Source organism: Mauremys mutica, chromosome 19 (genome assembly GCF_020497125.1).
Source record: "Mauremys mutica isolate MM-2020 ecotype Southern chromosome 19, ASM2049712v1, whole genome shotgun sequence".
Lineage (NCBI taxonomy): Eukaryota > Metazoa > Chordata > Testudines > Geoemydidae > Mauremys > Mauremys mutica.
This window is the reverse complement of record NC_059090.1, coordinates 17017961-17034754: the sequence shown is the minus strand read 5'-3', so window position 1 is coordinate 17034754 and position 16794 is coordinate 17017961. Positions and strand designations below refer to the sequence as shown.

Genomic DNA, 16794 nt, shown 5'->3' with positions numbered 1-16794 from the left:
CCTTCATACTGGACTAGACGGTTGGGTCTAAGAAACTATTCCAGTTGTACTTATTTAAAAACTGGACTTCAGCTTAATATTTTGGTCTTTGAATGCCGGTGCTGCATGCAAACAATACAGTGGTGAAAATAGCTAGTAGTCTTACCTTATTGGATTCCTGTGGGTCTTTTTTCTGACAAGACACTCAGTACTGATTGCAGAGTTTTAATCATTACAGTAGAAGGCTACTTCAGGCTGACACGATGGGTGAAATTAACCCCGGTGTGGAGAGCCAGCTCAAGGCCCAGGCACTAGTGAATTCTGTAGGGCTTAACTGGGACTTCAATGATGCCCAGGCCATGTCTGGCCCTTCTGCGCACAGGAATGAATTTCATTGTGTGTGCATAACAGCTTCTTACGTCCCCCCTGCAATAAAAATGCAATGCAGGATGTAAATGACAAATATGCCACCTTCTGGCAACCACAGGAAGTGCTGAGATTTTATTTGTAATGTCTTCAAATCAAATCTTCATGTTTCTCTTAGCTGCATAAGGGATTTTTGTGTCGGGGGTGGAGGGCTAAATCATATTTTGCAATTTATCAGAAGACATCACCGATTCATAGACTTCAAGGCCAGAAGAGACCTTAGATCATCTAATCTGCTCTCCTGTAGATCACAAGCCATTACATTTTACCCAGTTATCCCTGTACTGAGCTCAATAACTTGGCTCTGACTAAAACATAACTTGTGTTTGGCTAAAGCATATCTTCCAGAAAGACTTCAAGTCTTAATCTGAAGACATCAAAAGAAGGAGAATCCACCATGTCCCTTGGTAACTTACTCCAATGGTTAATCACCCTCCTTGCTAAAAAACAGTGTCTGATTTCTAGTTTGCATTTAAAACTGTGCCTGATTTCTAGTTTGAATTTGTGTAGCTTCAGCTTCCAGCCATTGGTTCTTGTTCTGCCTTTCTCTGCTAGATTAAAGAGCCCTTTTCTCAGCATGAAGATACTTATACTCTGTAATAGAGTCACCTCTCAATCTTCTCTTTGATCAGCTAAACAGATCGAGCTCTTTAAGTCTCTGACTGTCACACATTTTCTCCCTCCTTCAAATGATTTTTGTGGGACTTTTCTGCACTCTCTCCAATTTTTAACATCCTCTTTAAAACTTGGATGCCAGAAGTATACTCAGCATTCCTGTATCAGTCTCACCAATGCCCTATATAGCACTAAAATCACCTCCTGACTCCTACTTGCTACCTCCTTGTTTATATATCCAAGGCTTGCATTAGCCCTTTTTGTCACAGCATTGCACTGGAAACACGATTGTGCATTCTGTTTCTGGAAATGGCTAGATTCCCCTTGCATCATTAATAATATTCTTACAAAATGTATCATAAATGGCCCTACATACACAAGAGATATTGGTTCAGCAAAACTGAACCACAAAGTCGCTCTTATTTTCAGAAATATCCATTGTCTTCTCAATATTTACACTAAGGGCTGCTCTTTAGGGCTGGACTGCGCAATCCTTACTCCTGCAATCTCTACGTCTGAACTTGAGCTCCATGTAAGGCCCGATCCAAAGCCCACTGAAGTCAACATAAGCCCTGTATAGTTCCAGAGAGGCAAAGGCCTTGTCCTGTTGCCGAGCATGTGAAAGACCAAATCATAACTGGCTCTAGAAATGTTTCTGAAATGGTTTATACACCAGTGAGACAAAAGCAGCTCCAAGGACCACATGCGCGAGCTCTGGGGATCATCAGTGGTCTACGTCCCACAGTTTAAGAACTGCTTGGCCAAAGGATCAATACCCACTTAAAATTTAATACTAGTCTGTACACAGCGTCCCAATCAAATATAAACCAATGCCTGCTATCTGCAATAACATACGTCGCTGAAATTATATAATGTCATGTATCAAATATGAAAAGAAATCTAAATATTCTCCAAACAGAACTCTCATACGTCTTCTCTTAACTGGAAAACCATGCTGATCTTTCAAGAGCAGGCCTTTTCATCAAGCAGAAAGAGCAGATACTTTACAGACATACTTTACAACATTTTCCTCATTTTCACTTTTTTATTTCCAGTTAAACCAATGTGTTACGTGTACTTGCCCCTTCCGATGAATCTGTTTTCAAATTATCAGGCAGTTTGCCAAAAAATTAGAATGTTTCTGTTACAAAGAATGGAGATGACTCACCTCCCACTTTCCTCTGAGTGAGTCACCTCAGAATTGTGTTAAAATCTGAGCCAAATAAAATAACTCTGATAAAGCAGCAGAACAGTTTTGACACACCAAAGCCAACGCTGTGTCCCTGCTTAGCTAAAGTTCAGAGACTAAGGAACAGATTTGACAGATAACGTGTCTGGTTTCCCTAGTGCAAAAGCCAGATGTGAGTTCTACTACATTTTCTGGAATCCTTCATGAATAAAGTGAGAAAATATTTCAAGTGTTCCTCACGGACTAGCTTAGCATTTGTTGTAATGCATTGTTAATTAACCTTCATTTTTTTTAGACAGTGGAACCCTATTTATCTTATCTGAAGGGGGGTGTTGAATTTATTAGACAGGAGGGGGAGTTTTTCCACGTAGGTGATGCATCTTAGATACAACTTGGATAAGTGAACTCCTACTGTATAACCATAGAATCACAGAATATCAGAGTTGGAAGGGACCTCAGGAGGTCATCTAGTCCAACCCCCTGCTCAAAGCAGGACCAATCGCCAGACAGATTTTTGCCCCAGATCCTTCGTAGAACTAGAACATCAGGAAGGGTATAGAACTGAGCCTACGCTATGGAGGCCAGTGCAAGTACCATTCACTCCTTACATCCTTGCTAACCACGGCCTCTCTTTTTAGCTCATTCCATCCACACCTGTGGTTCGGTGGCCTTCTAGGAGAATTCAAAATTCTCTTCACTGACAGTAAAGGCTGACATGTGAGAGGCCTGCAGAAGGAAATCATATGGTCAGGGAGGAATGATGTTCCAGTGATTTGGGTGCTAGCCTGGGCCATGGGAAACTCAAGTCTAATTCCTTGCTCTGCCACACTATCTGTGTGACCTTGGGCAAATCACTTAGTCTCCCTGTGCTTCAGTTCCCCATCTGTAAAATGGGGACCACAGCACTTCCCTGCCTCACAGGGGTGCTGTTAAAAAGAGTGAGGACCTCAGGTACTATGGTAATGAGGCCACAGAAGTACTTGAGACAGACAGGGATGCATGCCAAATGCATGCTCGGTGCCTACCCAGGGAAGTTATCTCCTCTTGCATCTGCCTAGTAAGTACTTGTAAGGGATTACTGTACATCTGTATGAAGTTGTTGTCTTCATTACTATGAGATATCAGAATTCTAGTGCTTGTTATGTCTACTTACTTTAAAAATTCAGTGCAGGAGAAAAAAAATATGTCAGCATCTTGGCTTTGCTTGTTGGTTCATTGGTGGCTTGCTTTCCCCCTCAGGGTAGGTCTGCCCTGGAATAAAAGACCCACAGCACAGTTGCGGCTGGCCTGGGTCAGCTGACTTGGGCTCGCAGGACTTGGGCTGTGGGGCTAAAATTTGTTGTGGGCTCTTGGACCTCCTTCCTCGCGGGATCCCAGAGCTTGGGCTCCTGCCTGACCATCCACACAGCAGTTTTACAGCCCCGCAGCATGGGACCAGCGAGCCAGAGTCAGCTGAACTGGGTCAGCGACAGGTGTTTAATTGCTGTGTAGGCGTATCCTTATAGGCACTTAATTTGCTTTCACTCATGAGATACGCAAGACAAGGGCTGTGACAGGAAAATACCACTGCTCATAGGCGCCAACTCCATAGGTGCTCCAGGGCCAGCTCCTCCCAGCGTCTCCTGCCCACCGGTGTCCCCGCTGATCAACTCCTCCCCCTCCCTCCCAACGCCTCTTGCCCGCCGCGATCAGCTGTTCTGTGGCGTGCAGGAGGTGCTGGGGTGCGGAGGGAGAGGGGAGGAACGGGGCAAGCTTGGAGGAGGGGGTGGGAACCGGGAAGAGGCGGCGTGGGGGCTTGTGGGAAGGGGGCAGAGTGTGGATGGTCCTGGAGTGGAGTGGGGGTGGGAAGAGGCAGGGCAGGAGTGGGAACTTGGGGGAAAGGGGTGGGTGGGGTTGGGGCCAAGAAGGGAGTTGAGCTCCCCTGGGGCCCGGAAGAAGCCGGTGCCTGTGCCACTGCTACTAAAATGTACAGCTGAAAATTGGTTACAGCTATGCAGTCTGGTTGGGCTCTGATGTTCCTTTTATTATTTATTCATTTAGATGTGTATACAAAAATAAAAGCGGCAACACTCTTGGTGCCCTTACCATAAATCACAAACACACACACACACAAATTAAACAGCCAGCGAAACACAAATCACCCCTCCTCTTCCTTCTTTATCAAGCAAGACAACTAACAAACAATTCTTTACTACAGAGACACGGTGGATGAGGTAATACCTTTTACGGGACCAACGTCTGTTGGTGAGAGCGAGAACCTTTTGAGCTTACACAGAGCTCTTCTTCAGGTCTGAGAAATGTACTCAGAGAGTCAAAACTAAATACAAGGTGGAACAGATTGTTTTACCCATGAAAGCTTATGTCCAAATAAATCTGTTAGTCGTTAAGGTGCCACCGGACTCACTCCTCGTTGTTTTTTTTAGCATAAGTAGTTAATACATATTTCAAGGGACCATTCAAGGTGAAGTGGCCAGTTTACACCTCTCCAGTCATAGTGGGGAAAGGAGAGAGAGAAAACAAGCTGTATTTGGGGGGCGGAGGGGGAGTTAGTGGGTTATAGATTTTTGTAATAAACCATAAATCCAGTGTCTCTATTCAGTCCGTGATTTTTAGTGTCTAGCAAAGTTATGTATTTAAGCTCCTAGGCTCATCTTTTAAAGGCGTTGTGCAGGTTTCCTTTGAGGATGAGGACTGAGAGGCCAGACACAGAGTGACTGCTTTGTGAAAAGTGTTCACTCACAGGTGATATGGTGTTTTTGTCTTTTTATACTTTTCTGTGCGAGTTCATTCGAGAGCATGGTGATTGTCTCATTTCACCCACCTAGTTGTTATTTGGGCATTTAGTGGACTGCGTGAGTTACACTACATGTTTATTTTCTTTATATTTATAAAATATATTTATGGTTATCTTCTTTACTACCACCACTAGATGGACCCAAACTCTGCTACAAAGTGATGACTCCAGAACATGTATTTTCACCTTAAAAATTCAGGTTTTCTGGTTGATTTTGTAAAGAGCAATATCTTTTAGGCTTTGTCTACACTGCCAGTTGAACGACAAAACTTTTGTCATTCACAGGTTCTTTAAAAAGCCCCACCCCACTCTCAGACAAAAATTTTGCCGTGGCAAGTGGCAGCATAAACGGCTCGTTGTCAGCAGGAGCGCTCTCCTGTTGACAACGCGCTCGGAGAGGGTGGAAGTATTTTGTCTGCAAAAGTGCCAACAAACAGTGTTTACACTGTCCGACTTTTAGTGACACGGCCGTGTCACTAAAAGCTGTGTAGTGTAGACAAAGTCTTATGAGTTTTGTGCTTTGACAGAGACGTGGCAATTCAGATTTCAGAAAACATCCGGTCTCTCACTGAAACAATTACAATTTATGTAGGCCAGGGTTAATGTGTAGTAACAGCACATGCAGCCAGGAGAGAAAAAGCTTTAGCACAGCAAGGAAAACACTGCAAGTTGCTTTATAAAGGCACCTTTTCAAAGAACCAAACATTATCGATAGAGATCATTAATTGAAAAAATGTTATATAGTTTTTAGCAGGCAATAATTAGCTTTAGGTCTAAAGATATGTGGAACGAAGCATAAATGGAGCTAACTCATCTGGTGTAGTGTAAATCGAGAGGCAAAGCTATTATAGTGCCAGTGCCCTTGTACAGCAGCACTGATTCCATTGTGTAAACTGGATTTCACTTATTGCTGGAGCGACTAGCCAGTCAGAAATCTATTTACTATAGCGAAGTGGAGCAGTAGTTTCCCTTTGAGGCTGTAAACCAAGATTTGGTTTTCAGCATTTGGCTGAACCATTTAAATAATATTAGCCCTTGATTTGGGGGGAAAATATTAAAAATTACAGTGGAGTCACTTTATCAGGGAAATTAAAACCCCAACCAAGCAATAGCAGCTAGTTAAAAAAACAAAACCCAGAAGGTGCTGAAGGAGGAGATACAAGTAGAAAACTCCATTTAGTGCCATCTAGCCAATATGCAGGTTTAGTTAGGGATGGTGGAAAGCAATAACTGATTTCCCAAGCTAGGCGGTAATACTCGAAGAGCAAGTGCTATTAATTGGGAGAGGATATACTATATTTTTCATACCTAACAGTGTCTGAATCCCTGCTTTAAGTCTTTACCTTTGGAGCTGTGACTGGCGTCTCCATAATGCATGCCCCAGTGATTTCCCTACACCGCCTCTGAATTTTCCCAACACCCCCTCCCAGTTTTGTGAGCTAGTTACCTACCAATTTAGTGACTGTTTGGAAATCTGAATTTAAACTAAAACATTAATACACACTTTAAAAGCTTATACAGTGTATGATAAAATATGTGTATCTGAAAAAGTATAATAGATTTGAAAAGTATGAACATAGACTAGCTTCCTTGCTTCCTTATACAGCTGTTTTTTATGTCAGTGCATTCATTTCGGTGATGTTGGCCAACCTAATAATTTCAAATGATGATTTGTAAGCAAAGTCTAAATGAGTTCTCCCTGACAGCTAGAGATGAGCTGGGGGCTAAGGCTTCAGGGCCAGATTATATTTACATTCACACCTAATCTACCTAGGTATCCAGCAAAGAGAGCTGTGTTGTCCAAGTGATAGATTTTGGCTGGGGTTGGGTTACAAACCACTTGAATATTATGAAATGTTGTTCTTATTGTATGAGTAAAGGGCAGTAGAACTGTACTTAGTCTGTGATGATTTGAAGGCATCAAGAGAGAGGGTGGGGACCTGTCCCTTTCCACTGTTTAAAGACAGAGCTGATTAGGCTCCATAGATAGTCTTTTGTTCTGTTAAGTGACCACTGCAGCTGAAATCACTGACAATCAGGTCTAAGTGCTTAGTCCTGTTGTGGGGACAGTGTTCCTGTGGGGACAGTGTTTTTGTGTAAGAGACAGCCCAGACTGCACTAGCAGCGAGGTTCCTGCACTGAGGGCTCAGCTGAAATCACTGAGAGCTGGTGGAACCTCAAGAGACCAACTCGCAGAGGTCACAGTGGTAGGTGACAGCAGAAGGTGACTGTGCAGGGCCATTGGCAACAGAGTGGTGGAGTGAACGGTGGTGGCACAACGAACAGCCATGGCCAGAGCAAACTGTGCCTTTTTGTCCCCCACCTGGAAGGTGTACTCACGTGAAAGCACCTCTGAACTCTGAGTCTCCACTGACCAAGGACAACACCGGTGAGTGGAGTGTGGTGGAGGGAAAAGTGAGGGGCATGTTAAATAAACATTTGTTTGTTGGACTATATTTTAGTCACTTTGCTCCAGAATGCTAGATTTGTGACTGGGAATGGAAACTTATATAAATATGTTTCCTAGTAGGCCAAGATTTTTAAAATGCAGTATTTGCCAAGGTTGTTATCTCACATTGTTGCTATCTTGGGAGGTCATTATGTTGGGGAGTTTCTGTACTAAACATTTTTATTATAATTAATTTTTACATAAGAATGGTCATACTGGGTCAGACCCATGGTCCATATAGCCCAGTACCCTGTCTTACAACAGTGGTCAAGGCCAGGTGCTTCAGAGGGAATGAATAGAACAGGGAATCATCAAGTGACCATCCCCTGTTGCCCATTCCCAGCTTCTGGCAAACAGGCTAGGGACACTCAGAGCATGGCGTTGCATCCCTCTCATCCTGGCTAATAGCCACAGATGGACCTGTTCTCCAGGAATTTATCTAGTTCTTTTTAAAATCCTGTTATAGTTTTGGTCTTCACAACATCCCCTGGCAAAGAGTTCCCTGGGTTGACTTTATATAGTGTGAAAAAATACTTCCTTTTTTTTTTTTTAAGTCTGCTGCCTATTAATTTCATTGGGTGACAGCTAGTTCTTGTGTTATGTGAAGGATTAAATAAAATTTCCTTATTCACTTTCTTCGCACCAGTCAAGATTTTGTAGACCTCTATCATATCCCCATTAGTCATCTATTTTCTAAGCTGAAAATTCCCAGTCACTTTAATCTCTCCTCCTGTTTCATACCCCTCATCATTTTAGTTGCCCATCTCTGTACCTTTTCCAATTCCAATATATATTTTTTAGGACGGGTGACCAGATCTACACACACTATTCAAGGTGTGCACGTATCATGGATTTATATAGAGGCAATATGATATTTTCTGTCTTATTATCTATCTCTTTCTTAATGATTCCCAACATTGTTTGCTTTTGTGACTTTTGCTGCACATGGAGTGGATGTTTTCAGAGAACTATCCACAATGACTCCAAGATCTCTTCCTTGAGTGTTAACAGCTAATTCAGATGCCATCATTTTGTATGTATAGTTGAGATTGTTTTCCAATGTACATTACTTTGCATTTATCAACATTGAATTTAATTTGCCATTTTGTTGCCCAGTCACCCAGTTTCGTGAGATCCCTTTGTAGCTCTTCACAGTCTGCCTGGGACTTAACTATCTTGAATAGTTTTGTATCATCTGCAAATTTTGCCACCTCACTGTTTACCCATTTTTCCAGATCATTTATGAATATGTTGAACAGCACTGGTCCCAGTACCGACCTCTCAGGGATACCACTATTTATCTCTCTCCATTCTGAAAACTGATAATTTATTCCTACCCTTTGTTTCCCATCTTTTAACCAGTTACTGATCCATGAGAGGACTTTCCCCATGATGGCTTACTTTTCAAAAGTCTTACCCCATGATGGCTTACTTTTCAAAAGTCAATTTAAATTAAATACTTTTTTTTAAATGTATATTTTTTTAGAAATCTAGACCTGTTATGTGTTTTGGTGTAACTTGCATTATTCTTATGTTAAATTTGCATAATCCTAACAAAACATTTACTTTATTCATATCTCTTTTATATATCTCATTGGTCCTGACACCCCCCCCTGTAAATTCGAACACCCCCCCACCAATTTCAGTTCCTGGGGAAACCACTGGCATGCCCTGAACTGGAGAGCAGGAATGATCCCTCAGCCGATGTGTTTATAAAGCTAGCGATAAACACGCTAAGATACCGGTAAAAAGCCATAAGCAGCCAATCTATTTACAACATGGGACAATCACTGTCAATAACTCTGCTATAAATGTCAACATCTGACACTGTGTCAATAGCCTTTTGTGTAAGGATAATGCACTGTCTTAGGTAAAGGCTACTATAAAGAATAGTTTGCCATCAGGCTTTGTGTTATTACAATTACCTAGTCTCATCCCCCATCCTATTATATATAGGGTCAATCGTTTTGACGGATGGAAGTTAGTGTAGCTGAGTGAGATTATTGTACTGTCGCTGAATAGCTGCATTGGACTTGTTTAGACCAGTGTCTTCCAGACACTGGGGAAGCTTTGACCTCTGAAGGATGCAGAAGCTAGTCCAGGGGAAATGGGAGGAGGAAAAATTGCTGCTTCTTGCAAATTCATTTATATTGAGGATTCAGCAAAAGAGCATTTAATAGATGTTTCTCGCTTTTGAGGCGTCTTAGGTAAAGCTGACCCAGCATAAGAAGATCATCAACACACTCTGGCCACTTTTCCAGTGGTCTATAAAAAGGCACTATATTAAAAAAAAAATCCTTAAGGAGAATACCTTCCCCAGCACCAATGCCGCAACATCTGGGTCTTAATCAAAGATATATAAAGCTCTTCAGTTCACCTAAACAAGTTACACCTCAAAATGCGGTTTTATTTTTAAGTGGCAGTGCGCAGCATTATTCATGAATATAGTAAAGCCTGAATGTCTCAAATTTATTTGATGGAAGTTCTGACAGGATTTTATTTCCATTTATGATTAACCCCAAAGTGGTTACTAAAAATACAATTGCTCCCCAGCTATATGGATTCCAGTTTGTACTGAACATTCCTGATTGCAGTGTATGCTTGTATTAAAAGGAAATGAATAACAAGAGAAGGTTTTAACCACTTCAAAATCATCCACAAGGCTCCCAGTAGGACTGTGCAATTGGAAATCATAAAATGAGCCCAACAATAAAATAGGACAGCCTTGGAAAAGATGTGCTCACTTTTTTAACGAGGGTGTTAGCCAAACAAAAGGATTATAAGTTTGCCAATCTCTAAACCGGTCATTATCTGGACCTATTTTAGAAAGGGACACACCAGTCAAACTGCCACAATCTAGTTTAGCAGGCAATGTGCACATACATTATTCAACATTTTAAAATCGAAAAATCAATGCTTTACGCTGGGTAATCCAGCTTAATGCAACAACCAGAAGGCCAATTTATGAGTGATTTCAGATTAAGTTTCCCCACAAAACCACATAACTGAAATCACTATATGGAACAAGAAGCCTTTGCCTTTTCCATGTTACACACACTTATACCATTTTCTAGAATATGTGTTTCATTCACGACATTACGCTGTGGCTCAGAGTGCTGGCTCCCTCCTCACACAGTATAATTAATGGGCATCTCTCTATAAAATGCTGACACAAGTCCTTTAAAATATTCCTACTCACTGAACTAGTAGGACTAGGCTTGCTTGAATCCCCAAGTATCTGGCCGTCATTTCTAAGTGTTATGGCATGAACAGCAAATGCAGGGAGGCTAATGTGCGGTTTCTGCTAACTACAACCTACACAGTTTACTGACAGCTGCATCACTGTGCCTACCTGCAATCAATGTAAAAACTAGTCATAAATAGACAGGCAATAATAGATCACAAGCTCACCTGTATTCTCTATAATATTGAGCATTGTATCAGCGCTTAAATAATTAATACTTTGCACTCAGTGCCTTTCATCCAGGGATTTCCAAGCACTTTGTAGGGTGAGGGTATGTATTCCCATTGTACAGGTGGGGATACTGATGCAGAGAGGTTAACTGACAGTCCATGGTCACTGAGTTACTGGCTGAATCTATTCCTGGGTTTTATTCCCTGAACTTCTGCTTTAACCATTGACTGGATACCAGCTTAATAAAACTAGCAAAAAGACAGCATGTTAACACTAACAATATAATCTCCCTTAAAGCTTACCATATGTTTGTGATTAGGAGGACGAATGCTCCAGAGGAATCCATGGCAGTACTAATGTTCATAGTGTTCTTTGGTACATTAAGACTGAGCTTTTCAACGGAGGCTAAGGGAGTTAGACACACTCTTCTCGTAGAATTCCAACCTTCCCAGGGCTCCTTTGAAAAGCCACGCCTAAATGTCTATACTGGTTCCCCAATAATAAACTGGAATTGTAGGGTCAGATCCTTGATGCCAGACTGATTCTCACCATGTGAAGATCTGGCCCATAGCGCTCATCTCTAGAGTGAGACCACAAAAATTTAAAGCCTGAATTAAACCATTTTTGAAATGGAGACTAGCATGTTTTGGAAAAATAATTTTGGACATAGCGTTAATCGAGGTCAATGTTCTAACCAAGGCAAGATAAAAGAAGTGGATTTTTAAAAATAGTACACAGTTACAGATATACATAGATAAGAATCTACCTTGCATTGCCTGGTGTGAGGCTCTGAGCATGTACTGATTCCTTCTAGCCATCGGGTCTAAAAGCACCCGAATCCCCTTAAGGCAGCAATTATGCAGGCTCTGAGCAAGGCCCTGGTCTTATACTGCTCCCTTCATTCTAAACTATCATCATCTCCAAAGTAATCCCAAAGTACCACCTCTTTATTTCCAAAGCTTCTGATACTCCTCACTGGATCTGAGAGATGTTCCAAAAGGATCGCCACACATTCAACGTCCTTACCCAAGGCTGTCATCTTTGCAAAGCCTCAACTGGTCTAAAGCAAGACTCAGCTGGCTTCTATATGAGATACAGCCATGTGCTAATAGCTAAGCTATACAGGGTTACATTTTCAAGACCTAATGGAGGCCTGTGTGCATACAAATCCCAGAAGGCAATGACAGAGTCTGTGCGCAGCGTTCCAGGCAAAATGATTCAATACATCATAGATGCAGATTTTGATTTAGTCTTTGTTAGAGACATTGCATTTGTGTCTCACAATATGGGTAAGTCACAATGGTCTGATAGCTACTGCCCCATTTGCAGATGGTTTTCTCGAGGGAAATGCTACCTTCTTGGCATAACCCTGCTTTATCTCAAGGAGCACTGACCTAATGCAGTCCCAAGTTTTAACTAGGCTGATGTGTTATTTTAAGATATGGCAAAGTAAAGCTTCCTTACGGCAATTCTTCAAAAAGAGGAGGGTGCTTTTACGGGTAATTGTCTTTTGTTGTCAATCTAAACAGCGAGAATTGTGCCAGCATCAAACACCAGACATTTTGTCGCTCTGACAAACTCAGACAGGAGCAATGGGCTACAAAAAAGGAGCCACTTGACATGGCAGGGAAAGAAAACAATTTTTTTTCCAGTGTGCAGCTCTTACACAAAATGAGTCAGTAGGCCTTACAGAACAGAAAACAGAAGTTGCCATAGAAACTTGCATGCCTTACACTAAAGAGAAGGAAAAAATGTAGGCCAATATTTCTGCTTAGCTGGCTCCCATTCTCGGCTGGCTCTTCAGCTTGCCTGGATTCTGGAGCTACATGAGGTGCATCTATTTTTTTTCCAACACAGAAACGCCCTTGCCCCCACCTCCCCAGGAAAACTGCTGCTGTTCTGCACACACATCAGCTGAGCCAGTGCTAAGAAACTGTTGCTGGGTTACTACGAATCAGGAATCAGCGTTGTTTCCTGCAGCAGGTTAAGTGCATCTAATGGAACGCTTGGGAATGTATTATTAACAGTAGGGTGATGAGTACTCCAGTACATGAGCGGTTTTAAGCCTTCAGCAAACAGCATTCTTCATATTATTCACAATGAACTGGGCAAAAAGGACTGAAAGAAATCAGCAAGAGTTTTTTATTTCAAACATGCTATTTCCACTGTAATATTGCAGTCAGCTTCTTATTTAAAATAAACTTTTCCTTTTCTCAGTTTACCTCAGTTTTCTCATCTGTAAAAAGAAGACAATACTTCGTTCCCTCACTGAGATGGTGTGAAGTGTTTGTAAAACCCTCTGAGATGCTCAGATGGAAAGAACTATACAAAGTATATAAATACAGACTGACGGCCTGAACCTTTAGCCCTCGCTAATCCACATATGTTTTCTATTCAAGGAGCTGCAGTAGGTAATACTAGAACTAGTAATTACAAGCCCTGCTATGTACTCTGCAATTTCAATGGGCTTTGGATCAGGTCTGCAATTCTGAAAGCCTGTGCAATATGTGGTTGAAAACAGCCACAGATCTATCCCTTTGCAGTTGCTGATGATTGCCTGCAAAGAAAAAATGCTTTTAAGAGTTTAATGTAAATGATGATTGCTGAACTGTTATTTATTTTTGCACCTAAGGAGCATGTTATTGTTACATCTTCCTTTTAATCATGTGGACAGGACAATCTATTTAATTCCATTGCCACTGCTTCACTTGAGGACTGAGCAAAAGCAGAAGAGCCTACTAAATATTCAGTGGGCTGTTTTGCTTTTACTGAATCCTAAGTGAAAATATGCCAGCAAAAGAAGAAACCTTTTTTTTTTTTACATTCATTTCTGCCTGGGCTAGGTTGTGTCCCTCTTGTAAGAAAGGAACTCTAACATAAATATTTGCTCAGATATGTATCCCAGTCTTTATCTAGCTAGCAGATACCACCAATCTTTACAAAACACCCATTAAAAGAAATTCAGTTAGAAATATGTGAAAGTCATTGTTTTAATCTATTTTGAATATAGAGCACTTTAAAATAAAAGAGTGTGTGCAGCTTTTACCCATTGAACTTGATAGGTAATAATTGGAGATATGCCAATCTCCTAGAACTGGAAGGGACCTTGAAAGGTCATTGAGTCCAGCCCCCTGCCTTCACTAGCAGGACCAATTTTTGCCCCAGATCCCTAAGTGGCCCCCTCAAGGATTGAGCTCACAACCGTGGGTTTAGCAGGCCAATGCTCAAACCACTGAGCTATCCCTATATGTTAATGAATGAAGAACACTATTTACAAGTGCAGGTCAAGATATCTGACGACTACACAAGCCAACATTTCCAGAACAAAATCATGAGCAAGCTGCTGTCTAGAAGATATGTTTAAACATTTAAAATGCATTCTAATGTTTATTTAGTTATCTCAGGTATTCAGGGTGAATCACTGCACCTTTCCTTCAGCTATTCCATCCTTAACATCGCTACCCCTTTCGAGCTGAGCAGCTAGCCAAAAATTCAGGGTCTTGCAGGTTGTTCCAGTTAGGAAAAGAAATTGATGATGGAGTCAGAGATCTTTGATATATTCTTGTTTAGCTATAAAGAATGTATGAAGTCCTGTTTCTCTGAACATGGGAGGAACCCAGCGGTGTGCCATGCCATTTTCAGGAAGGCATGCAATGCTACATATGCATGGTGTGCCGAGGATTTCTGGGGGCCTGGCGGAATCATTCCTTGGGCACAAGTGGTCCTGGGACATGCAATGCATGCGTTGCATACATAGATGGCACGCCACAGGAGGAACCAAACAACATATGACAGTTTCCTTGCTCGCAGCCCCCAAGCCTCTTTTACTCAGCACCAGACCCAAAAGCCCATTTTCTAGGCTTCTCTGAAGGCCGAACATGGTGCTTGTGTAGAGCGGCTGAGTCTGGTGCTTCCTTCCTTCTGCGTTTGTCTCTGTGTGTCTCTTTCTCCGCTTGTCTTCCCCTACACCTCTATTCAAGCAATGCCCAGCAAAGCCCTCCACCCACATAGTTCAAATTCCTGAGTGGCCTTGGGTGTGCCTTTGTTTTGAATGGAAACGGCTATTATATCATAAAGGAGCTTAACTGCTTGAGCTGTCTTAGGTGAAGGGCTGGGGTTATCACATCCACCAGCTTCAAAGAAGTTTACCCCGACCTATAACAGCAGCATACCATGGAAGTATTTCAATTGGCACTATCTATGAAGTGGCGCCTTTCAAGTCTCACACATGGTGCAAGGCTGCATATCTTGTAAAACCAGCTATTGCATTTGCCCAGTTTGACGTGGTTCATGTATCTAAAAATCAGAGACCCTATGAGTTAATACAAACATATTTCAAGACTAAAGAGCCTGTAGAAGCCAAAGGACCTACACATCCCCATTTGTGCAACTAGCTCATTGTTGTCCATCACTCTATGCACTCCTGCCTCTCTCTGTCCCCTCTAATTGCTCACGGCAAGGGAATAACGGGCAATACCACTCTCATCCCCAGGTAGGGACCTAAGATCTGGTACTGTAATGCAGCCATGGGGTGGGGGACTATTTCCTACTACTCCCCTGCATAGCTCCATCAGGGGGAGTCATGATCTACCCCACAATGAACAACCAACTTCTTTCAAATTCCCTTCAACCTTGGTCTCATAAATAAATGCTTTCCTTGGTTAATAAACCAACAACAACAACAACAACTAGTTCTTACAGAGCAGCTTTTCATCAGCAGAAGTCACAATGCTTTATTAAAGAGGAGCACTTTGAAAGGTAACAACGTTTAAAAGAAAATGGCCCAAAACAATGCACGAGGTATACAGCAAGGGGAAGCAGAACTCTTTCACAACCAGTCATATTGTCCAGCATGGCTCGGTTGAAGAATGTTTTAATGTGCACGGTAAAAATATTGTTTAACTGAATTCAATAGACGCATGAAAACATATGATCAACTGCATAATTTGAAAACTTGCATGTCTTTAATCAATTAACTCAAGATCTTGACAGCTGGAGAGACAGGTATCTGATAATAATATCTTTCCCTTTAAAAGGTTTTGCAGGGGGAGAGAACATCTTAATCGGTAAGTGATCTATGTCACTGAAGCTATGATATGACTGTTATATTTAATATGATTTTCAAATCCCTCTAGTTAATGATAGTTTAATTCAATTATCTGCTGATTGTGAATCAAGAAATATCCATAAAAGCCAGTTTCCTGCTCGATGTGTACTTCAAAACATTCCTATGGATTAAGTTCTAGTTTATTCTGTAATAAATAAATAAATAATGCTAGCAGTCTATTATGGTACAAGGCCCAGATACTTCATTCAAAACGTTTCCCAGTGTACTAATGTTGCATAGGGTGTGATTTTTTTATGACATTTTTATACTGGCACAAGTCCTAGTGTAAATGCAGTTGTGCTGGCAGAAGACTGCTTTTGCCTGCATTGTTTATTTTGTCCAGGGACTGGTATATGCTATCATAGGCTTTTGCCAGTATAAGCTGTGTCTATGCTAAGAGAGTTTGCTGGTATAGCTACACTGGCAAACCTTTCTCTAGTATAGACGAGGTCTAAGCCCTGAGATCAATTCTTGGCTCTGCCATGTGATCCTGGGCAAGTCACTTCCCCACTCTGTGTCTTTGTTTTCCCTGCCACCATTTGATTTTCTTGTCAATTTAGGTTGTGAGCTCTTCAGGCGGGAACTCTTACTATGTGTTTGGACAGTGCCCTGAACAATGAGGCCGCAATCTTGGTTGCAGCCTCTCTAAGTGCTCCTGTAATACAAGTAATTCATAATAATTGTACTTCAAGCACCTGCTTTTGATGGGTGGGGGCGAAGGGGGAGGACAACTGATCACAGTTGCTAGCATTAAAGACATAAGAGGAACCTGTTTGTACCCTCTATTGCAGGGGTCGGCAACCTTTCAGAAGTGCTGTGC

The 16794-nt window shown here is 41.7% G+C and overlaps 1 long non-coding RNA gene across 1 annotated transcript in view; it reads right to left on the bottom strand.

The window, feature by feature from the left end:
* LOC123353264 overlaps positions 1–16794 on the bottom strand; it is an 84046-nt gene that overhangs the window by 2455 nt on the left and 64797 nt on the right. The window contains exon 4 of the long non-coding RNA XR_006574444.1: positions 146–405. This is a non-coding gene — a long non-coding RNA (uncharacterized LOC123353264). The remainder of the gene's footprint in view (positions 1–145; positions 406–16794) is intronic.